This window comes from Cupressus sempervirens, chromosome 9, assembly GCF_028749045.1.
Source record: "Cupressus sempervirens isolate cs-2001-9-10 chromosome 9, ASM2874904v1, whole genome shotgun sequence".
Taxonomy (NCBI): domain Eukaryota; kingdom Viridiplantae; phylum Streptophyta; class Pinopsida; order Cupressales; family Cupressaceae; genus Cupressus; species Cupressus sempervirens.
In genome coordinates this window covers 168,876,045-168,901,360 of record NC_143126.1, presented here as the reverse complement: position 1 = coordinate 168,901,360, position 25,316 = coordinate 168,876,045, and positions in this window count along the sequence as shown.

Genomic DNA, 25,316 nt, shown 5'->3' with positions numbered 1-25,316 from the left:
TGGAACACTAAACAAACAAAAAAATAAATAAATAAAATAAAATATCCATGGGATCTCCCCCTGGCTAACGACCTTACCCATCATCAAATAAAAATAAAGTGAAATAAAATATAGCCTAGGAAAGAAACTTAAGGATGTAAACTTAGTGCCTAGTTTCTATAAAAAAAAGAAAGTCAATGTTTTTTAAAACTTGGGCCACCCTCACTGGGTGTTTTATGCCTTTATGGTGACATGTTCTAATGCTACAATATTGTCTTGGCCTAACATAAGTCAGAGAACCCTCCACCTCTCCCCTAGATGCATCATTTCATGAAAGAAAAAGGTGTGTTTTCAAACAAGTGAAAAGGTCCACCCTAGGTGCCAAAACTTGAAGACTTCTTCCCAAACACATGAAACATGGTGAGAATAATTTCCTAAGTCATTCTTAATCTTGGATGAAGAGAAAAAGGTGCCAACATCAATCCCAATGCAGGTCATGATGGTGTTCCCTAGGGATAGATGCTAAGGGATTAAGGGAGGTAAGGTAACCCATCAATGGGAAGTTGAACGCATTCTTTAAGAAAGGGGATGTTTGTCTTTTTAAGTGGTAATGTTTAGAATTGGATTGTCATGTGATAGTGGTTAGGTTAGATTTCTTTCATGTTTGTAATCAATGGGTAAAAGGTTAAGGAGTTAGAAATGTTGGGGTGTAGTATAGTTTTAGGTCAAGAGCTTTTAGAGGTATAAACACTTTAGATAGAAATTAGTAAATTATAAATTAGCTTGTGGATGAGTTAGTAATAATTTTAGTAATTAGTAAATAATTAATTCTTTAATATTATATCTATGGTAGTTGTTAAATAGTGACTATATAGCAACTAAAACTAATGTGTAATTTCATAATTAGATATAAATATATTTATATTTTGACCTCCGCTATGTGTGTTAAGTAAGTGTTATTTAATGCATATATATGTTTAGTAATAATATTGTTATATGTTCTTAATATATATAAATATATTAAATGTTATATATTATTTTGATTCTATTTGTAAATATGCTTGACAATGAATTATAATCTTACATTGAGAGTATATAAATATAGTCTTATCATAAAATTCAAGCTATCCTTCCATTAGAAAATCAATAGAAAGTTTGTTTGAATCGAAATAAACTTGTAAGTTAGTTAAGATAATTGATGTGAATGAAAAGAAAGCTAGCAGTGGTTCCATATTAATGAAGTCATAAAAATTTAATTAGATTTTGAGATATGATTAGGATGTTCAAAAGATGTGGATACTTAAGAAGAATATATAACAACAATAAGAATTCGTGGTAAGAGGTTATTAGTACTTAGAAATAATGGTTATAATGTTCTTTACCATGGAATGCACTAATGATTTAGGAGTAGATTATTGAATTAAATGAGATAATTAGTAAATCTAGAATTGTATTATTACATGGAATCATGTGTTAGTAAGGTGGGAAGTAGTGTGGGTTAAGGAGAGGTAGTAAGTGGCAATGTAATTAGCTTAAGGTAGGAATAAAGATGTTATTTTGTGGTAATGGAATAGTTGAAGTAAATTATTTAATTTTATCATACAACTCAATTTGATAATTTAGTAAGTCGACATGTTAGTATATAGTTAGAACTTTATATTCAAAATATTGCTAGTATAATAAATGAGATAAATAGAAATATAGGATAGAGAAAGGGTAAGATAAAATGGTTAATTGGGGATTGGAATGAATAAGAAGATTCTTTTAGTAAGGTAGTAGTAAGTAGTTAGTATAAAGCATATTTGAAAAATTAACTAGGTGGTTTAAGATAAAATTGCTAAGAGGTGTTAGTGGGTGATGATAGATAGATAGAGCTAGTATTGGATGGCTAGTTCATTGATAGGAAAACTTAGTGTAAGTAGCTTAAAGTTTATATATTTTAATTAGTTGTGTATGGAAAGCTAGATAATAAGATGAAACCATAAGAAAAATGGAAAGGTAAAAACCTTAATAAAAAGTAAATTGTAAGTGGGTTAGTAAGATAAGAGAAAAGTTTTTTTGTGGATGAATTATATTGGAGTTAATGGAAGGGTTAGTATCTACATATCTTGATGCAGTGATAAATTAATAGCAAGATATCAAAGACATATCTAAGTGTCAGTAGAAGTTATTTTCTAGATGTCAATCAACACATCACACTATCTCTTTATATGCTTAAGTAAACAAGTAATTTATAACTTTAATATTGAATCATATATTGGTCTTGTACACTAATAATTGGAATACCTACATACAACTTCGTTTCAAGTCAATGTTGTACCAATTTCACAACCTTTGTCAATGGCCATGTACTTGAAATATAATGCTAGGATAGGACAAGGTAAAGTGGGAAAACATGTAGGTGTTATAATGCTGTCAGATAAGATAAAGTAGTTTAATGTTATTAGAGTTAGATAATGGTGTTGACTAGAACGTTATAACTTGAACCCTAGTAGACCGAACAATGCTTGCCTCAAAAACTTGTTTTAATATGCCTCCCCATTATGGAAAAAGAGTAGAGTATCAAACTAATCGAGATGTATGTTCATGGCACCAACTAGGAATACATACTCAAACATCTACATTCTCAAGGCAAATCAAGTATTGATCTACACATATAATCTACAATACAGCTTTCAAAAAAAAAATGTTGGTTGTGTTTTGCCTCATAAATTTAGGGCATGATAGAATAGGTGGTGACATGTAAAAGGCAAGTGGGTGATGAGGATTATGCAAAAATTGAGTCTTAGGCTAAGGTAGGGGCAATGTGAAATGACAATTTACACAGGGGTGCAAATTAGGTCACACTTAAACTTAATCAATAAGTGTCACAACATCCTCATTATAACACATTTTCTCATACATAAAATACTAGAAATAATAAGCAACATAATCCTATAAATTTATTCATTTTTTTATTTTTTTATTTTTTTATTTTAAAATAAGATCAATATATATCTTGAAGAAAGTAAGTGCATCCAAAAATGTTGGATATCTTTTTATGATATTTCCATTGAAATTATTACTTTTTTAGTAGTGATGATTTTGATACGTTAAATGAAGCCCTTGATGACTTCATCTTGATTGAAATATCATATACATATCCTAAAGCATCATCCCATTGTTAATGGTTCATTATATGAAACATATTTTCTTGCTAAAGGAATGGACTTGGAAATCCTAATATGGTTGTACACCTCTACCTTGATGTTCCTCAAACTCAAACCAAATGCTTCATTATTGTCAAAGGTATTTAGAATCCAAATGGACTTCCTAGTTCTATTACTTAAATTATGTAAAACATCTCACTCAAAGTAACAAAATTAATCAAGTGTTGCAATAACCTCATTATAATGTAGTTTCTCATATGTATAACACTATAAATTATAACCAACATAATCATATAACATTTATTCCTTTTTAATTTTTTGTTTTCAAAATAATAATAATTTATATCTTAAAGAGGGTAAGTGTATCCAACCATGTTGGATCTATTTTTGCAAGATACTTATGAAAGCAATGATTTGTTTAATAGCACTTTTGTTATGTTAAATAAAGACCTTGATGGATTTGTCTTGATTGAATCAACATATACATAAACTTAACCATCTCTTTGTCAATGATTCGTTATGAAACATGATTTTCATTATAAGAATTGACTTGAAAATCCTAATATTGTTATGCATCTTCATCTTGATGTTCCTCAACCTTAAAGTGAATGAGTCATTATTGTTAAAGGTATAAATAATCCAACTAGACCTCCTGACTATTACTTAAATTTTGAAAAATATCACTCAAAGTAATAAACTAATAAAGTGTCACAACAAACTCATTATGACATAGTTGCTCATATGCACAACACTAAAAATGACAAAAAGAGGGGTAAAAATTTATTAAGACAGAAAGGAATACAACAAGGAGAGCTCAACAAGGAGCTCGATCCTGAGCAACAAGATCATCAAATTCTTGCACCATCTCAAAGGACAGTTTCCCCCTATCCCTAATATTCCAACCCTGATCATGACTAGAAGCCCATTTGGCTAAGCAATCAGCAGGTCTATTCCATTCTCGCGGAATATACTTGAACCTAATGAACTGAAAAGAGGAAGAGAAGAAAAGAATCTGCTTAACAATAGTGGCCAGCTGCCAACTAACATCCTCAAGCTCTTGCGAAGAAAGCATGTTCACCACCACCTGGGAATCAGACTCACAAATAATCTTACTCCATCCCCACAAGCAACACTGTTACACAGCATATAAAATAGCCTAAGCTTCCATGAGATTGTTAGTATAATCACCCTTATGAATTGAGAAGAAAAATTTAACATTCCCAGAACTACAACGAGCCACTCCGCCAATACCAGCCGGACCTAGATTCCCACGAGAAGAACCATTAGTGTTAATTTTCAGAACTCCATAGGGAGGAGGAGTCCAATTCCCATCCTAGTTAACCTGACCCTTCCTCTGATGGTGAAGCTGCCTGGACATAGAAGGAAACCTATGAGCCGCAACCCCATCCTGCAGATGAAAATTGAGGCGATTACAGATAGCAAGATCAACCGGATCCATACCCCCATCAAGCTCACACTTCACAAGAATAGTTTCCTGGACAGAATGTGATATTTTCCACCAAAGATGAAAAAAACCAAGCCAAACATCTTGGAATATGTGACGATTCCTCTCCAACCAGATATGCCAAAGCATGAAAGATGGGCCAGCAATCCAAGCAGCATGGAGAGAAGAAGACTTGGAGGGAGCACTATCCAAGCGAGCCCAGAACTCAGGCAAAGAGGAAGCATGCCGACAAGAGCAACCCCAAGCGCTCCACCAAAGGTGCCATATCTGAGTAGAATAGGAGCAATGGAAGAATAGATGGGAGACAGACTCCTCTCCATTACCACACAAAACACAATAAGAGGGGCCCTGAAATCCACGTTTACAAAGATTATCCCAGGTAAGACAACGGTTATGAGCCACTAGCCACATGAAAAAATTGCACTTGGACCAAGAAACTTTATTCCAGACTTGCTTCCACCAAGGGACCTCAACATCCCCAAATAATTGTCTAGTTATCTCCTGATACCCAGCAGAGACATGATATTTACCAGACAAGGTACCGCCCCAAGCCAATACATCTGGACCAAGAAAAGAGGAACACTCTCTAGAGGCTAGAATTTGAGAAAGCTCCTGACGATCCATGTCTGTACCTCCAGGAGGCCAATCAGAGGAATGCTTCCATCTATAACCAACAATAGGTCCCAATTGATAAGGAGTCTTGTAATGAGCCACTTTATCCCATCCAACAGCAAGAAAAGAGTCACAAAGAGGTTGAAGATGAGGGTATATGGATAAAATGGAAGGGAATCCATCCCAAGCATCAGACCAAAACAAAGCCTGAGAACCTCCTTTACATATCCAGAACAGACCCCTCTTCACCAACATCGCACCTGTCTTCAAAGTATGCCAAACCATTGAGCCACGACCTTCAAGAGGAAGTGCAGAAACAGAGCAAGGATCAGCACCATGAAAATATTTATGAGTGATAATACGAGCCCAAAGTTGATGCTATCCAGAGCACCATCGCCAATAAAGTTTAGCAGCCAAAGCTTGTCTGCTCAATAGAGCAGAACGAAGACCAAGACCACCCTCCTTTTTAGGCCTACAAACAGTTGCCCAATTAACCAAGCTCCATTTAGTACTACGCAAATTACCACTCCAAAGGAATTGTCGAGAAAGAGCATCAAACTCCTTGAGAAAGTAAATAGGTGTAGCATGAACCATGCTTCTATAAGTAGGAAGAGCTTGGATAACAACTTGAAGAAGAGTAACCCGGGCAGCAGTAGAAAGCCATCTATGAGTCCAATGATTTACCTTATCCTGAAGCTTGGTAATCAAATTTTTCCAGAAGAGACGTGGCTACCTGGAAATAGCAATAGGAATGCCAAGATAAGTCAAAGGAAGTGAACCTATCTGAAATCGTAGGATACCAACAATCCTGTGCTGAATAGAATCAGGAGTGTTAAAAAAGTAAATGAAAGATTTGTGCTAATTAACTTTCTGGCCTGAAGCTGTCAAATAAATGTCCAAAGCATGTCGAAAGGCTTCAGCTTCCTTGATCCTAGCAAGACCAGCAAGAGCAGAATCATCAACAAATTGAAGATGGGAAAGAGAAGGTAAGCCATTACCCCACCGCCAGCCTTGAATAGAATTCTGGGACACCTGATGCTTAATGAATTTGCCCAAGCCTTCAGCCATGATGATGAATAGATATGGGGAGAGAGGGTCACCTTGGCGGAGGCCTCTAGAAGCACCAAATAGTTGTGAAGGTTGACCATTAATAAGAATAGAAAAAGAGGCAGAAGTAACGCAACTCATAATCCAACTCACCCAGTCAGAGCTAAATCCAAAAGAAAGAAGAATACTCCTTAGGAAGCTCCATTTAACTCTATGGTAGGCCTTAGCCATATCCAGCTTAACAAACATGGCTCTCTCCCTTGAAGTAGCCATAGAGTGAATAGCCTCAGTAGCAATAACCACCCCATCCAAAATTTGTCTTCCAGCAACAAAACCACCTTGTTCTTCTGAGATAATAATGGGAAGCCACCTTTTCAGTCTCTCAGCAATCAGCTTAGTAATAACTTTATAGACCACATTACATAAGGCAATTGGTCTAAAAAACTCCAATTGATTAGCACCCTCTCTCTTAGGAATAAGAGTCAAGAATGTAGAGTTCAAAGCTCGAAGCATCTGCTTGCTAGCATAGGATTCTTTAACCACCTCCAACAAATCATGATTAATGATGTCCCAAAATTCCTAAAAGAATTCAACTGGAAAACCATCAGGACTAGGAGCCTTCCCCTTAGGCATGCCAAAGACCACCGCCTCCAGCTCTTCCAAAGAGATAGGATGCATGAGATAATCATTCATTTCCTGAGTGATAAGGGAAGGAATACAGGACAAAATAATGTTGTCTTCATTATCAGCAGGAGGAGAGTCCTCAGAGAAGAGGGTAGAGAAGTATGAAATAGCATCCTGGAACAACGCTGGCAAGGAATTCAGTTGGATACCTTGAGAATTAACCAAAGAAGAGATAGTGCTCTGATTCCAGTGAGATTGCACTGTTTTATGGAAAAAGGCAGTGTTTCGATCACCTTCCTGGAGCCAATCAACTCGAGCCTTTTGCTTCCAAAAAATTTCCTCTCGAAGTTCCCATTCTTCTAGAGCTCTAGAAGCAAGGGATTCAGCCTGGCCAAGATCCTCCGAGAAACCTCGATCTCTAATCTCCCTTGTGATGACATCAAGATTTTCTTGAGCAAGCCTCTTCATAAAGTGAAGATTCCCAAAGCATTCCCTATTCCATATCTTGAGCTGCCTTTTAACATATTGAAGCCTTTTAGAAAATGAGAACATTGTAGTACCATATGCAGGGGCACCATCTTTCCACCAACAAAAAACAAAATCATGAAGAGAGGAGTCACGAAGCCACATCAACTAGAACTTAAAAGGAGGATGCTTCGGAACATAAGCCCCTATAGGGGAAAATTTGATTGGCCAATGATCTGAACCCCTCCAATCAAGGATTTTTGAAGAGATAGTAAGGGTGCCACTAAGCCAGAAGCAAGAAACAAGAAATCTATCCAGGCGTTCTGAGATAGCAGCAACACCAGTCCTGCGATTATTCCAGGTATAGAGGCCATTAGAAGGCTTAACATCAGAGAGATGCAAAAGAGATATGTGTTGACGAAGAAGAGCAGAAGAAGGCCCCAATCTAGCCAAACCACCATGCTTCTCTTCCAGACTTAAAACTGAATTGAAGTCCCCTGCTAACACCCAAGGATGATAAGGATGACAATTTCTAACATATTGAATATGTTCCCAAAGTTCCTCCTTTCCCACAAGATCAACATGTGCATACACATTAGTAACCATGATTACCTCTCTTGAGTCTAGAGCAGAAGCTACCATAGAGAGAGCTGAGCGAGAAGACATCCAAAATATAGCTAAACCACCAGCACTGCCTGTTGCCTCAACACACTGGCATTGGCCATGAGACCAAATACTAGAGGCATGTTGGACCATAGACTCCACAGAGATCTTAGTCTCTTGGATACAAAAAACATCAGGACTATGATCAACCACCAAGTTATGAATAGCCTTTTGTCTAGGGATGCTATTCAATCCCCTTACATTCCATGAGAGAATAATCATCATTGGGTAGATTTGGGAAAATGAGAATCCAAAGGTTTCACTGAACCAGACTCAATCAATATATCTCCTATGAGTTTAATCTTCTCTTGGTCTGTTTTGCGCCCACTCCTTAGAGGGGGAGAAGAAGAAGCTCGCTTAAAGGGTTGAGGCAGCAACCCCAAGGGGAGAGGAGATCCCTTGCCCTTACCTGATGGTAGCACATCCTTAACCAAGTCAGCCAAAACAACATCATCATCTTCCAACACTGCAGGAGTCACCAGAGCCGCTGTCACAGGAGCTACAGGAACCTCACAATTCTGATATACTACAACTTGAGATGCCCCACAAGCATCATTAGGAATAGATCTCTCATCTGGGCAAGTTGGATCAGAAGAGATAGGAGGAGGAATACCCTCCTCTAGAACCATACTATCCAGCACCTCAAAACGATTAAAACCTGAATCAGATAATCTTTCTTTCAAAGGCCTCTTTTGACCACGTCCCTTAGCTCGAGGACGAACAGGGGTAAATCCATCCTTATCCTACATTGGAGCCTTACCCTTACCTTTAGCATCTTGTGGATTCATCCCCTTGGTAGTATTAACCATTTGAGATTGTCCTTTCCCTGTAGTATCTGCCAAACCACCAGCATTTCCAGCTGTAGACCGATCCACTCCTTTGAAACTCGAGTTACGAGGGTATTGCCGCAGTAAATGACCATACTCATGACAAATTTGGCAACGGAAAGGGAGGGATTCATAATCTAACTGCTGCACCCAAGAAGAATCCCCCAGAAAAATTTCCAAAGAATCTGGTAATGGGTTATTCAAATTAATTTCAACACAAATTCTAGCAAAAGAAATAACCTTTTTATCGAGGGTTTGATGTGCGATCGCAGCTGGCTTCCCCAACAAAGCAGCAATTTGTCGAAGGATGTCTTCACGCCAAAATTCCAAGGGAAGACGAGGCAAGCGAACCCAAACTGGCACTGTTGAAGGGAGATCCTCAGCAAAATTAAAACCTGAATGCCAAGGTTTGACAAATAACCCCACATTGTTGTAGAAATAAGGGCCTCCTTCAAAAACACGATCACGATCAAACATGCAAGAGAATACAACAAAAAAATAACTATTCCCTGCCAACATAATCTCCATATCGCCTTCCACCTGCCAAGAGCGGCGGATCCATGCCTCAAGAGCGGATAGGGAAATTCAAATTCCAAGAAATTTGCATATCAAAGCATGCTTGGTCCAATAATCAATGTCCTCCATTACAGCCATTGGAGGAATAACAAGAATAGGGCGATCATGGCTACGCGAAAGACAACCATTAACTTTTTTCAGCTTGGAGCTCTCTCCTGAATAAAATGATTCAGATCGCATTGCATGCATAGTTGGAGAAGAACCATCTATTCTCACCAACGGAGAAGAAATCCCAGGCCCTGCCATGCAAACAATAAAACCCCCAATCCAAAATTGACTGCAGAAGATCTCCAAAAATACTAACGCAAATTATGTCTAGTAGCTAACAATCCAAACAGAATAGAAAAATAGTAAAGATCAAACACCAAGAACAGGCTAGGGGAAAAAACCTAGCCCAGCCGGCAGCCAACGCTTCTCAGAGACTCCATCCACAACACTAAAAATGGTAAACAATATAATTCTATAATATTTATTCCTTTTCCCTTTCTTTTTTTTCCTTTTTAATGAGGAATTCTCTAGGATCCTTCTTAACGACCCTTCGTTAATGGTCTTAGGCTTCAAAATTGTTCTCTTAGCTTCAATTGGTTGAAGTAAATATTGTATTTTCCTAATTAGATTCATTCAATTGTCCATAGAGTTAGGAAAGATAATATTTTTAGAATTATTGTCAATTATTTTGAGCAATATAATGTTATTTGTGAGATTAATTCATTTACTAAGCACTTTTTATTTGCTAGTTTTTTATCCTCGTGGAGAAAAATCATATTCTCCATACCCAATTCACCTTATCCTTTAAAAATGGGAAGTGGGTGTATAAGATTGAATTTGAGGACTTCAATTATTTTTCAAGCTTGCAACATTATGGGGGCATACCCCACAATTGTTTCTTGACAAATAAGTAACAACGTTTTTTTTACAAATGAGAAACAACATATTTTTGGAAAAAGAAGGACCAAATGTTGGATTATGAGCACAAGTCAACTCCTACCTTTTAGGAGGTTGAGAACATTGAGTTCTAAAGGATTTTAAATGCTTTGGGGATATCAAAAGGATATTCCATTGATTTAATATTTCCTCCTTTCTCAAAGAAGTTTAGATTTGTGGATAAAGAATCCTATGAATATGATTAAAAAAAGTATTTTAAAGTGTATTTTATTAAACCAAATGCCTAGTAAACAATTTATTTTAACAAAGAAACCATATTATTGAAATATGGAAGATGGAAGATTAATGTCAACCATCTCAATGCAATTAAAATGATAGTTTCTTATTTTGATTTTGTTGATGAAAAAGTTAAGGAGTATCATTGCATGTTTCTATTACGTTCTTTGCTAAAATCATGGGGTCACCTTGTTATGGCTATTGTGAGTACAACCATAAATTTCAAAATGAATGAGGTGATAGAACCATTACTTTTTGAAGAAATGGAGATAATGTTTTTTTACTTAGCCAAGGAGACCAAACTTGTGATCAATTGAAGAAAAAATGAGAAAGGAAAGAAAAATCACAAGAGAGATGAAAGACTAATGGTGTTTCAAAACCGCATCAAAGACTAATGGAGTTTTGAAAATATTGCTAGGTAGCCAAAAATTTTGAAACCAAGGTAAAACATCATAAGGAAATAGAAGATGAGAAAGATTCTAAGTGTGGAATAAATTCATCAAGTTTCATTGGGATTTTGAGAACTTGGTGGAGGGTTTATAAAGGTTTGAGAACCTTAGGAACCTTTTCCTTAACAAATAAATAAATTTTGTAAAGTGGAAAGCAAAAACTAAGATAACATGTCTCCAAGTTCAATCATAATCAAACAAATGTTATAATTAGTTTCCAAAGGGTATGCTAATATTAAGGCTACGATGGTCTCTAAAATGTTCTAGAGGAATGGACACAAAATAAATCTCATAATATAATATGAATCATGAAGGTATGAATTTTCTATGTTACAAACTATTTGCCAGTTTTTAATACAAAAGCACACCAATTTGCATAATAAATAATGCATAGTGGACCACATATTAAAATGGACTTAAAACATAAAGAAGTGATCATGCAATCCATTTTTACCAATACAATAATTATAGTAAAATATTTCAATAATTTTATAAATTTTATACATTAAATATATTATTAAATTTTTTATTTTAATATAATGATAAAATATTGAAAAAATAAAACTTTTTATATGTAACATATAAATAAACAAGAATGTCAATCCTTTATAACATAAGAAAAAACAAGGGTTGCATGCAATTTGAATAATCGGCTAAAGTGGGGGAGTAGAAGAAAGTATACAATGGCTAGTTAAATTGTTAGTGAGATTATGAATTACATGAAGACAATATAAATGCTTTACAAAATACTATATTAACAACTACATAAATGAAATAGAAATGATTTACTAAGTACTATATCAAAGATCCTAAATGATTGCAACATTATGAAGAGTTACAATTGATTTTCAAAAGGAAAGCATGAAGCTAGAAAACCCAAAATTTCTCCCAAACTATAATAAATCAAACATAATCAATTTTCATAAACAAAAATATTTAATATAAATCCATTCAATCTAGGTTAGGATTGCAAGGCATGTGATGCATAATGTATCATTTCTGGTTTAACATGGTACAAATTATTAAATTGCAATTGTGTTCATCACAATTGAAGGGTTCTCCTATATCCAGGGATATAATTTTATTACTATAAAAAAATACAATAGTTTGGCCTTCAATCCAACTATATCTAGGGATCTTTTTGATTGCCCCATCTATAACCAATTTTCTTATGCTTTGATCCTCACCCTGCCTGCCTATTTCTACCTACATGTTTAATAGGCAAGAACTTGTAGGATTCAAATAAAAAATCTTCATTGATGCAATATAAAAAGTTCTTAGGAATATTGCAGTAATAAGTTTCCAAATTGATGAAAATTGAAAGAGAATTATAAAGCAAGAGAAATCATGAAAATTATTTTTATCATGTTGGAATAATATAGTTTCAAGGTAAATGCATACCTAGATGCCAATGAATCATCACTTTTCTAGATTAATGTAATTAATTTACAAACAATGGATGCCCTAAACTATTAGACTCCTACAAAAATTTATAGTTATATGTAACTATTTATGTAGATTGGATCAAGAATTGTAGTTTACATAAATTAAAGTCATAAGGTGTTGCTAAGAAATTTTTAGGAGAATTATACATGGTGGTCCAATAAATTTATAGCTCTAGATAAATTTAAAGAAAATTTTATAGCCATGAATGTTGGAAAAGTTAGGTGAAGTTTTATTTTGCAATATGTATGCTTAAACGTAATATCCAGATAGAGAACTTAACATCTGAGAAATAATAGGTTTAAATAATTCCAATTGAGATTAACAAGATCTATGAACGCCCTAAATTATACCATTATTTATCCCTCCCATATGCCTTCATTCTCATTTGTATATTCCACTTCTATACCATTTTCTCATTTTATGTTGCATATATTTCAATATATATAAGTCATATTTATTTTAGTTTTCAGATAAAATATATGAACAATCAATATTTGATTGTATTTACTAACATTTATTGTTCCAAGAAAATAATTATTTCACGAGGATGATAAAATCACAAATAGAAACTACTAAAAACATCATATTTCGTATTATTTGGTCACCATTACAACTAACTCATTTATGGTTTGTGAGAAAATGGGGTAGTTTAAGGAAGATTTAAATAGACAACCTCCTTTATCTTATTTTTTTTGCTATCAAGGAAGATTTAAATAGACAACTCTTCTAGGTCAAGAAATTCATTCATCTACTTGTTTAATTGCATATGAGATCCCTACAAATAACAAAGAAAAAAAATGTAATAATGAATATTGTGATTAGGAACCAAAAAAAGAAGTTAATCCACAACCATATTGATTTAGACTTTGATGTAGTTTCTTACAGGCATCAAATTCATTCATGGAAACTTTGACAATCCATTCTAAGAGTTTGAACAACTACTACATAATATCTCCATGTAATTTTAAACCCAATTTTCTCTTTAGTTAAGGAATATTTTTGTATACTACTATTTGTCCTCATATGTTCTTTTGCATCTCTTTACTACATTTCTAAGCATAGGTCCTACAAATGATTGAGAATTGCAAATGGGAAACTATGAAATCATGGCTTAGTTGAATGTGTTTCAATAAGAGAGAAGGAATGACATTGAAGCCCTCTGTGATATGAGCATAAGCCAAAGCTATGTTAGTTTCTCTGGAAAGGATGAGGGCATGACATGATAGGTTATCATGTTTACACACCTACTTGCGTTGTGTCATGCATGCATAATCCTATTTTTTTAGAGAATTCCAACTGTTCAATGTAGGCAACATGCCATGTTTCCAACGATACTATATTCTCATAATTTCTCTCACTAAAAAAAGAAAAGACTACTAGAAAAAATCTGAACAACTTATAAAAACATTAAATTTCCTCTAAATAGATAAAATGAGAGAAATTGTAGGATAAATAGGAGTTAATAGACTTAACATGATTTCTTGGGAACCATTTATTATGGAGAATAAAATAAAAATAATAGTCCTTGCCAATGAAGGTAGGGACTAACTATTAGAGTAAAAGGTTTAACTTAATTATTTTATTAAGTTACCTTTTATATCTTCTTAAGATTTCATTTTAGGCATTGTCACATTTAATAATTGAATTAATTATTATATATTTAACTTATAGTGTTTCCATTTTAAGTCTTGATCTTCTTTTATAAAGAGTGATCCTTTGTATTATGTAATTCAATCACATTATCTATGAAATATATCTTTCCTATTTTTAGAGTCATCTTCTTGCCTTTTCTCCTTTTTCTCCATTCTTCCTTGTGACATGTTATTTTGCATGCATGTGTTTTTTATATTCTATGAGGTTATATTTCTTGACTCATTCATGGTATAAAAGCGTATGTCATTGGTTCAAGTCCCTCAAGCCCTTTTACCCTTCATCCATGTAGGCTTGGATTATTGATACGGTATGTAGGGGGCACAAATCCCACATGATACATGATTATATCTAGTGCCATCATGTGGGGGGTGTTAGTGTAGTTACTATATTCTCCATGAGATCCCTCTCCACCATCAGTACATACTTTTGGTGTGATGGTAAAATCTATAGAGCCAGGAACATCGAGATGTAGAAGAAGTACAAATACCTATAAAGGCATGTGTCATTCAACACATCTATTATCTCTAGTTTATTTAACATAAACATTAGGCACATAATAATTAATTATTTTATTAATTAATATAATACAACTTATGTTAGTTACCTTTTAGGTTTTGATCTCCTTTTATAAGGATTGATCTCTCTTTGTAATAAACTCATTCAATATAATTGCAATTTATCTTTTGCACATCAAGAATGTATCATCTTCTATGGATCTCTAAATTCAAGCCTCCAAAGGTTTTCTTCTCTCTTTCTATGAAAAGTGTTTGCATGCAAGTGATTATTGGAAGATGTGGGTTGATATTTTCTCAACTTCAACATGGTATCATCATAAGGCTATTATGTATTTTTTGGTGCATCTTGATCATGGTCCCTTGACATTTCATTCTTATTTTCTTACCCTCACCCTTGTTTGCATTGGCGGCAGGGGGGGGGGGTGGTTGGTGATTCTTGTTGGTTCTTATGCTTCCTTAATTCAATGGAGTGAGCTATGTATACAATATTTATTCATATGTACTAGGAGGATGTAGTGATTGAGTACTTATGCATTTTGGTGAGATGGATCATTTACCATATGGACACTTTTATTTTCATTCTTATTTTGGAGGCATCCTTCCATGTTTGATTGATTAGCTCATCAGGCTTTGTTGTTTTCTGCCATCTGTATCTTTGAGTTCAATTATTTACCTTTTTTTTCCTCTTGATTGTAGTAGTGTCATGTAATGTCCCCATTATTAGGGTTAATTGGGGACAAGTAATACCTTCCTTACCTTTCCCTTTTCTTCATTCATGTAGCTCTTTCTTTGGTTGATCCCCTAATTTTTTTGTCTTAATATAAATCAATTTCACTTTATAATATATTCACTCTTCAAAGTCCTCTTCTTTTGTTTAGAAGAAAGATAAATAAATGTTTTCTCCATTTTATCATTTCATCTCTTACTTATATATTTTCACCACTTTACTCTACTTAAGGGGTGCTCCCTCTTCATTCTCTTTTGGGAAGATGTTAATTCTTAATAATTCTATTCATTGCTGCCACATGAGTATGATATATACTCTTAATCTACTTCTTTTCCCTATGCATTACACTTTATAATTATATATATTTTTTAAATTCTTCTCTTCCCACATATTTGGCTCCCCTTCAAATATATTTGATTAGAAAGAAATTTATATAACTACCTAAGGGCTGCCAATGATTGGTGGTCTTTTGTCAAGGATGATCCACCAATACCCACAAAATATTAATGTATTTTTTCTATTTATATTTTATGTCATCTTCCTTACTATTTCTTATACTTGACTTTTTATAGTCCCCCTTATGGATAATATGCTATGCTCATTTTACTTATTGTTGGTTATGATAGTTTGATTTTTTGCTAACCCAGTTTGTGTAAAATCCTTAAAAAATTCAGGAAGAATTGTGAAAGAATAATTTAGGGTTTATAAAACTTTGTTAGCCCTTGAGAAAACCTTAGGAAAATTCTTTTGTAATTTCATTTAAAAAAAAAGTAGGAGTATGTAGTTTCCATGCATATGTTCCTTGTCCTAAGTTTTGAAATAATTATGCTCTTATGTTTCATGAATGTTTCAAATGTGCTAAGTTGCAATTGTGTGAAGCAAAGAAGAGCGAATGACCGCATGTTTATTTCAGCTTAAGGCATTGGTAGTCGCAAATGTTTGCATGAAGGAAAATAGTCAATATAAATAGATAAGTGCATCATCACGGGTTTAGTTGAATGTCAGTTTTCTAAGCTGCGAAGCTGTGAGGTAAGAGGAATGTTAAGTTCAACCAGTTAAGCACACTGTTGCATGGTTAAGATGGATAATTGGTTTCAGAGTTGCAAAGGAGTGATAAAATTAAAGTTGAAGCATTGCAAGGTCACAACCATAAAGTATTCAGAATGCTTAGTTGTGGTGAGGTTGCAAAGTGTTAGGGGTTAAGGGCTTGTCACAAGATCACAATGGTCATGAAGGTGAAATAAAATATAGCTGCGAAGTTGCGATTATATAAAAGCTAAGGGTTTGAAACATTGCAATTCTTATTGTGATAGAGAAAGTTTCTAGTGCAAAATGGAAAAATGATTTCATTCATAGTAGTCACACTTATAAGTTTTGAAGCATAAAATGACTTCTTCAATGACAGAATTTGAGGTGGATGTACGAAAATTTGAAAAAAGCATAGTTTTAATCTATTTTATGAAATTTGATAGGTTTTCAAGTATGCCACCCTTAAATGCAAATTAAAGCTACACTCTCATCACAAAAGTTGATAAAATCTAGAAGAGAATATGTTTTTATTACTGTTTTCTCAAAATTATTTGAATTTCTGATCGATTTTAAGTGCAAAGTAGATTTTTGAATAGTTTTCCCCAACTAGAGCATACAAAATCATCAAAGGTATTTGTGGAAATGGCCCAAAGAGAAGAAGAATTGATCGTATAGGCAATAATTGAAGTACCAGACACTCCCTCGAGGGTTCCAAGTACATTTGTAGAATAATGGATGCACATCTTGCCTAGTTTCACAAAAGCTTAGAATGCAAATGACCTCACTTTCAAAAATCCATATGCAATGTGTAGAGACACAATTGTCCCTGATAGAAACAAGTATGAGTTGTTTTGGTTTTTCTATAAGAAAAAAGTAAAGAACTTCCAATTTGTAACCCTTGGGTAAGAAATTTGGGAAAATGGATAGTGCTAGAGGTATTTGTGGACATGGATTTGGTCAAAGTATTAATCAAATTTTATAATCCTATAAATAAGTCATTTCACAGGAAGGATAGAAGTTTTTTTCTAGCATTGGATAAAGATACGTTCATAGAAGCATTTGATTTGGGTGGACCTATGTCATTGACCATTGATATTAAAGATTTTAATGAGAATTTTAAGAAACATAAGAGTTTCTATATGGGTAAAAACATGACCCAACACATTCCCAAGGTGAAGAAGGATGTAGGAGAAATTCCAAAGAGGAGAGATATTGACAAATTCATGCCCTTAGATTTGTTTCAAAGGTATTTTAGAATACTGTTTTTGGTATTGACAAAGTCCTAGGTATAGATGGGACCATGAATGCTTTAGAGACATGTTATATCATGGCTTTAAATATTTAAGACCCAAATCATTACATAGGTTATGATTTTTTTGAATGCATCATTGAGAGTATTCATAAACATATTTCTACTGCCCAACAAGGAGAACTAAAGGATTTTAAGTTCCCCCATTACTCCCTCCTCATGCACCTTATTTTGTCAAAGAATGTTGATATATTTGATCAAATCTTTTTTGAGTCAAGACAAGAATGGGGAGAGAAGCTACTAGTACAAAGATGGACATGGGTATGGCAATCGTACTATCCATATTCAAATGTTATCTCTTTCTATAATGACTTTGTTTATCTAGTTTTAAAAATGATAGGTTGTATAGTTGAAAGAGTTCCTAGAAATGTTAGGAAGATTGTTAGACCTAAATCGTGTTTTGATGTTGGGAAAAAATTGACTCATGATTGGAGTAGTGTGTTCTTGTTTGAAGATTATACTATTATAAGAATCTTTGGGTTTCTTCAGCCACCTCACATTTTGCCCAAATATGTCCTTGAGAGGTTAGGATCGGTAGAAATTTTCTAACAACTAATTTATTTAAATAGGGAGTATTTGGGAAAAGTTGTCAAGAAAGGGTCATGTTTCTGTAGATGCACTAAAGTAAGGGATTTTGAGATTGGAAAAAATTCTGTTGAACAAACCAATTCTTTTCTGCAAAATTATAAGATGCCAATTGGGCCAGCTAGAACCTATGACCCTTATAATGTAGTAAGGCATGCTTTGAAAAGTATGAGAGGATACAATTTTCCCCCTACCAAACCTATGTGGGAAGAGGATATTATTGTTGATGTGTTGAGTGAGGATAAATGGTAAAAATTAGAGACATTGTCAACTATGAGTGAGAAATGGGAAAGGCAAACCCATCTTTCAAAGGGTTTTATCCAAATGAGGAATATTAGGTTAGATTGGATAAGTGTTTTAACAATTTTGATGAGTTGGTAGCTCAAGTTCTTGAGAAAATTAGGGGGAAGATTGATATGGAATATACTGATGATGAATATATAGTGGAGGTATTTGATGAAGAGGATCAATTTGAAGATGACTAGCCTAAACAAGATGTTCAAGATGTTCCCGAGAGTTCTACATGGGTAGAACAAAGACATAAGAAGCAAAAGATGGTAGAAACACCAGATCAGGCTCAATAGAAGTCTCTTCAAATTTTTCCAAAGGGAAATAAGTACGTAGGTGATATTAGAAGAAGATTCCTAATGTCTCAGGTGTTTGAAAGTGAGAAAAGAGCAAAGAAATTGCAATTAGAAACACAAATGATTGATGATAAAATTGTTGAAGCTAAGGAGTTTATGGATGATGACAATTTTATTAAGTCAAATGAATTCAAAAGCTTCTTTTTTAAAATAAAAGGAAATGAATTGAAACTGCATATGAAGCCTAGAGATTCAGATGAAAAGGTTGTTGAGTTGGTACAAAAGTTGCAAGAATATGACCCTACTAGTCAAACTCTCAATATGGAAGAGGCTAGAGATTTAGTCAAAAGAAGTGGGATGATTATCTTCCTAGGATGGGATCTAAGCTCTTCATTTTTACTTGATCAAATAAGAAGATAAGATTTTTTGTTTCTTTTGATGATGAAAACCAATATGGGGAGATAATGGGATTAGGGTTTAATGTTGATGCCCAGATAATGGCTATATGGAATTTAGTTCTAGAGGATGATAAGCCTACTCTCATGGAAATAAAAGAGTCCCCTAGGTGAAACGTTATAGTTTGACATGTGAAATCTACATCCAATGACCATATTTTGGGAGTGCATACTTTGGTAGTATTAATGGGTAAGCATAAAATGGACACTCTTCAAGCTCAACTTGAAAATACCTATGATAAATTTATTGGGACAAGAAGGAGTTATGAAGAGGAAATGAAGAAAACCTATGCCCTAAAAAAAAAATTATCAAATTGGAAATGGAGGTAGCTTCACTGAAGAAAAAAGTCAGAACTGTTACAGAGGTTCATGACAAAGAAGTGAAGACAAAGGGCTAGATATTTGAGATAGGGGAAACATCATGCTAGGCTATGGACATTGATGGAGAAAAGTTAGAAGCCATTAAGGATGTGAAGATCAGAGCTTTGAAGAGTTTTTTAGTTCATAAGATTAGTGCATTGAGAATAGTCTCACAAAATGTGCATGGTAGTTATATTGCCTTAGAAGGAGTGGAATACAAATGTGCAGAGGCAATTGCCTTATTATCTCCACTATTCAGCACATGGGGCCCTTACATTTAGTTTTTTGATAGCATAATTACCATAATTCCTTAGAAGAAGGACCTACCAAAGGCAACCATTGTGACTATGAGAAAAGCAATTCATAAGGTAAAAGATTTAAGTGGTTTCTTTGGGGGGAAGATACAACAAGTACAAAGTAAAATGAAGGTAATTTCTACTGAGACACCAAGTTTTGTGCCTACAATCTTGGATAGTGAAGGAAAAATAAAAGATTGGTGGAATGGTCATCATCATTTGATAATATCCTTGATCATTCCAAGTTTGTGTGTTTTTGTAATAATGAAGCAAGTGCCACTACTATCTATGATATGATAGACATACTTTATAAATTAGAAGTAGAGATGTCCAAAGTAGCTTTTGAAGTTAAAGCTATAAGTGATGTCAAAAGGATCAAATTCCTAGAGGAGCTAGACACAATCAGAGATATCACATGGCTTGATATTGATACAGACATAACTATTTGGGAGTTGATTGTAGAAATCAAGGCATTGCTAGCTGGTGATAGTGATTAAATATAGTTGAGGAGCAATTCAAAGAAGGAAAAGATAAAAAGGGGGCATGGATGGTGAGGGAAACTAAAGGACAAATTTGATTTTTTTAAAGAATATTTGCTGACAAATGCCACCTATCGGTTTATAATTGCATCATAATTTTGGGACCAAGTGCAAAGAATGTTTCACATATAACAAAATAGGGATATCTTTGTACTTATTTTTTGATTAGGATTTTGACAAGTGTCCACTCATCTGAAGCTTGTTACAATCCTTTCTATAAAAGGATTCCTAAGATGTGGAGTAGGGGTCCAATTTTTTGGTATTTTCTTAGAATTACGCATTGTTATCAGTCCATTGAATCCATTGCAAGGTTCATGGTTTATTTTCTTTCTGTAATCCTAAGAACATAAGTAAATATTGAGAGCTCTATTGTTTGTTTTGAAAGTTTTTACAGTCTTACCAGCATTCTCATGATTTTCAAAAAATAAAAATTAATGCAAAAGAGAAGTTATTCTATATTTTTGTCTTTGAATTTTGTCTCTATTGTTGTGTACTAGTTATCTTTGGATTGTGTAAACAAGTTTTATGCAATTTAATGCAACTATGATAGGTTGTATATCAATTTTTTGTTGCTTTTAATTCAAGGAATTAAGTAAATGCTCCAATGAGTTGATAGGGTTTCTAGTTATACAACAGGGATATTCATAAGGATGGATTTGGGATAATTGCTGATAAGTTAATTTTAATGCAATTAATTAGTTCAAGTTTTTGTTGGATAAACTCTAAATCCCAATGAATAAGGCACTGGTCATATATTCAATTATAGTTTGAAGAAAGTCATGGATTTGCATTGGGAATAAATATAAAATAAAATCAATTTTAATTTGATGCATAAAGAATGTCAAAGCTGGTCAATACTTATTTACATTTGATATACAAGTCTTAGATAACTACTTTTACCTAGAATTATTTGTAGATCTGAGAAGAATTGTGACCAATCTACTATAGGGGATGAGAATCGTAATAGAATATCATTAAATGAATGAAATGTAAAAGTAGTATCAAGTTTTGAATATCTTATTCCTCAGGTGCACCTGCCTTGGTTTTTCAGAGCTAGAAGAGTAGAAAGTCATTTATGATTTTGTTGAAGTCGGGTCCAAATGTGGAGGTCATCTAGCTGATCATGGGAAATAGCTAATCCTTAGGTTATTTTGATCCTTACTGTCTTGGTATTAAGTATTTTGTTGCTTAGTAGTGTAAAACACCAACGAGTTACTTATTGTTGGTTTGTCTTTAAGCTATATTTCATATGATGTCATATCCCTCCTCTTATCAATATTATTTTATATGCCCTACATGCCCTTATTTGCTGCTACATTGGTTATACGTATATATGTGCCAAATGCCATGTCATGTGATTATGTCTTTTGATTGTAGAGAGAAATTAGTTTATTATGTGTTTTGGTAGGAAATTTACAAATTATGGTCGTATATTCATATCTCTCAATGATAGTAACATGATTAGTTGATTACGATTCAATTATCTTGTCATTAAAGATGACTTGTTATTTTATTGTATCAAATATTATGAGATGTTTCTATTATCTCACCTTAATTTGAATTGAGTCTATAATGGTTTTTATCATTTATATTTATATTTTAGGTAATAATAATACTTGATTATATATTATTCTTGATTATAGCTTGATAATATATTATTATTGTTGGTGTCAATACATATTTACTATTTACACTTACTTAAGTTTATTTAGGTTAATGCATTATTTTATTATTTATTTTGTGAGACACTTAGGAGTTTGCCCATCTTTCTGAGTTGTCATGTTGGGAACACAGAAGTATGCAACTCTAATTCAGCACATGGCATCTACAACACTAGAGTTTGCATCATTCATTGAGTTGTCATGTAGATAGCATAGTTATTCACACTCCCTTTTTACCACATGGTGTCTAATACATTATTTTGTGTGCTAAACCATTGTAGGCTTATCCTCACATCATCACACTTACTTCTGTGCATAATAGAGGATAACCCATATCTAGTGGACATGTGCCTAGTTGTATGACTTATTATGTAGCTGATTCCTAGGTATTCTAGATGCATCTTAGAAGCCTTTATATACAGGCACTCCTAGTGTACTTTCATGCATATTGAATCAAATACATTGATATTCTAATCATACTGTTGAGATAATGGGTGTTGCACACATTGCATAATATTCTTATATTGTATTAATTTATTTTATTATTTAATGTTACATCTAGATGGACGTGCAACATGTAGTGATTATCATGGGATATACTTTATGAATTTTACTATAACATTGTGATAATATTTTATGTAATTATTTAATATTGGGGAAAAGAATTAAATGCCCAATATTAAATGTGAGGTTAGTGGGTGAGGTAGCACATGGTTTATGTAAGACCACTTGGTGGTTTTGTGGGACTTGCTACTATATAAGAAACTACAAGGGTAGTTGTTGTAGTAAGTAACAAGGAGAAGACAAAAGGTAAGAGTCGAGCAGGACAAGGCTTGACAAGTTAGCCAAGGGAGCATTTGTGAAGGTTGGAAGCATGACATGAGATGTGTGGATTCATGCTTATTCACATGGATTGCTTGGTTGTGGCTATGGCATGGAAGGCTTCCATGGTTGTATTGCAATGGTGTTTTTGTTGAATAATACATGGTGATGGATGCTTTTGGAGGTTGGGTTTTTTCCCTCAATGAGGGTTTCCTAGGGTATATCTTGTGTCACATTTTTGTGGGTATGTTGTCTATTCTCTTGCATGTGAATTTTAATTCCATATTTATTTCATATCTACTATGGGTTGTGTGGAAACAATTATATTCTTTATTGCAAGTTTCCTTACAATTGGTATTAGAGCTATGATTTTATTATTGTAACCCTAGATTGAATCCATGGGAATGCATGAGAGGATAAAAGAAAGGGCAAGATATATGAGCAATTTATTGCAGACCTGAGAATTTTGAATTTGCTATCATGATGGGATGTTAAAATATTTTGGGCATGTGAAATTGTTGGACAAAAATGTTTTTCAAATGTTTCATTTAAATGAGGGTATTAGGTGGAGCTTGTAGAAATGACCTCCTAAGTAAAAATAGACCTCACCATTGGATCTGGGTCAACATTTTCATAAATACTGATATATAATATACCCTAGTTTGGCCATGTTCAGAGAAAATCAAAGAGTTTTTTTAGTTTTAGCTCGTGATGGTCATCAAAATTAATTCCATCGGAATTTTTGTCAACAAAAAAAAAATTCGCAAATAAAATGGTAAAAAAGAGTGTCTTAGTAAAATGACCATAACTTTCTCTCAGGATATTGGATTTTAGAGTTCTTATAGGTGTTGGAAAGCTAATTCAGAGCACTATAACTTGATGTAGGTTTAGTTTTGTGATTTTGATAATTTATCAGGTTTTAAGAGCCCATAAGTTAGATGTTATTAATTTTGAGTACAAATTAGGGCATAACTTGGGCATACAGAGTCAGATTTTGGACTTTGAGTAGTCAATGAAAAGCTTTTAGAGAGCTCTACACATTGGTTCAGATTTGGTGTAGGTTTGACATTATTTATTTAGTGATATATTACTCTAAACAGTTTATGATATAAATTGACTATGGTAACATTACAAGTTTATGACATTGTATATTTTGGAGATTTAAGATTTGATGTCATTGTATACTCAGTTAATATTTCATATTAGTCTCATGATGATATGATTATCAATATTTGGTTTGGATATGTATGATGATTTGTTGGATCTACAAGTTGTGTAGTGTTGTAAGTGGTCTATACCTACAAGTTGCATTTATAGCTTGGATATGGGTTGTCTTTTCTCATTGATCTTTCATTATTGATGCATATTCAGATTGGTGGCTTGGATTTGAGTTGTCTATGCCCTAAGTCACATGATTTTTTGATTTTTTTCTTCATGTAGAAGGGATGAGATATTGTTACTAGGTACATTTATGGCATATGATTGTGGTTGACTATTCTATGCTTATAGGTTGGAAACATTGAGAGTCAAATGCTCGGTTCATGGATGTGATCGTGGTGCCATGGATTTTGGCATGACATGATTGGATATATAGGTACATCCTTGATGTTTATTGGCTTGGATTCCTGATTCGGTTATGGTGGTATATCTTCTTGGTTGAGGATCATAGTTATTTGGTTTCTTTTGAGGAGCTCATGATGTGCACTTTAAGTTCTTTGATGGTTTTGATGCCTTGGTTGATTCCAATTTTTAGTGGATGGTTTTTCATCATGATGTCATGGATATCTTGGATACATGATTTAGTGGGAGCTTGTGACAGTGATGAGGTGACAATGCATGATTAATTCCTAGTTTGTTTTGTGTCTTCTTAGTTTGGAGATCTTGGTTTTGCTTGGTGCTGACACTTTGGTTGTATGAGTGTAAACCTAAAGGATCTTCATGTAGGAGATGGATTTTATGATGCCATGGGTTACTCAATACCATGGTTGAGTGGGAGTTCTTGGCATTGATATATTTCTTGAGTGTTTGTAGATGTTGGAGATTTATCTTAGATCTTGTTGCTGCAGAAGTGTCTTTGACATTTGCATGGTGCACTTGGTTATCTTCGTAGTGTGTGGAGATGGTTCTTCATGGTATGTGGAGATGGTTTTCTTCATGGTGTGTGGAGATGGTTGCATCTTGAGTACTAGTGGAGTTCTTGGTAAGGTGTGCTTTATGCTTTCATTTGGCATGTTATCCTTGGTGTTAGGATGGTTTCATTATTATGTCATGGTATACTCTTGATACACTTTTAGAGTTGTGACATGTTATAGTGTGTT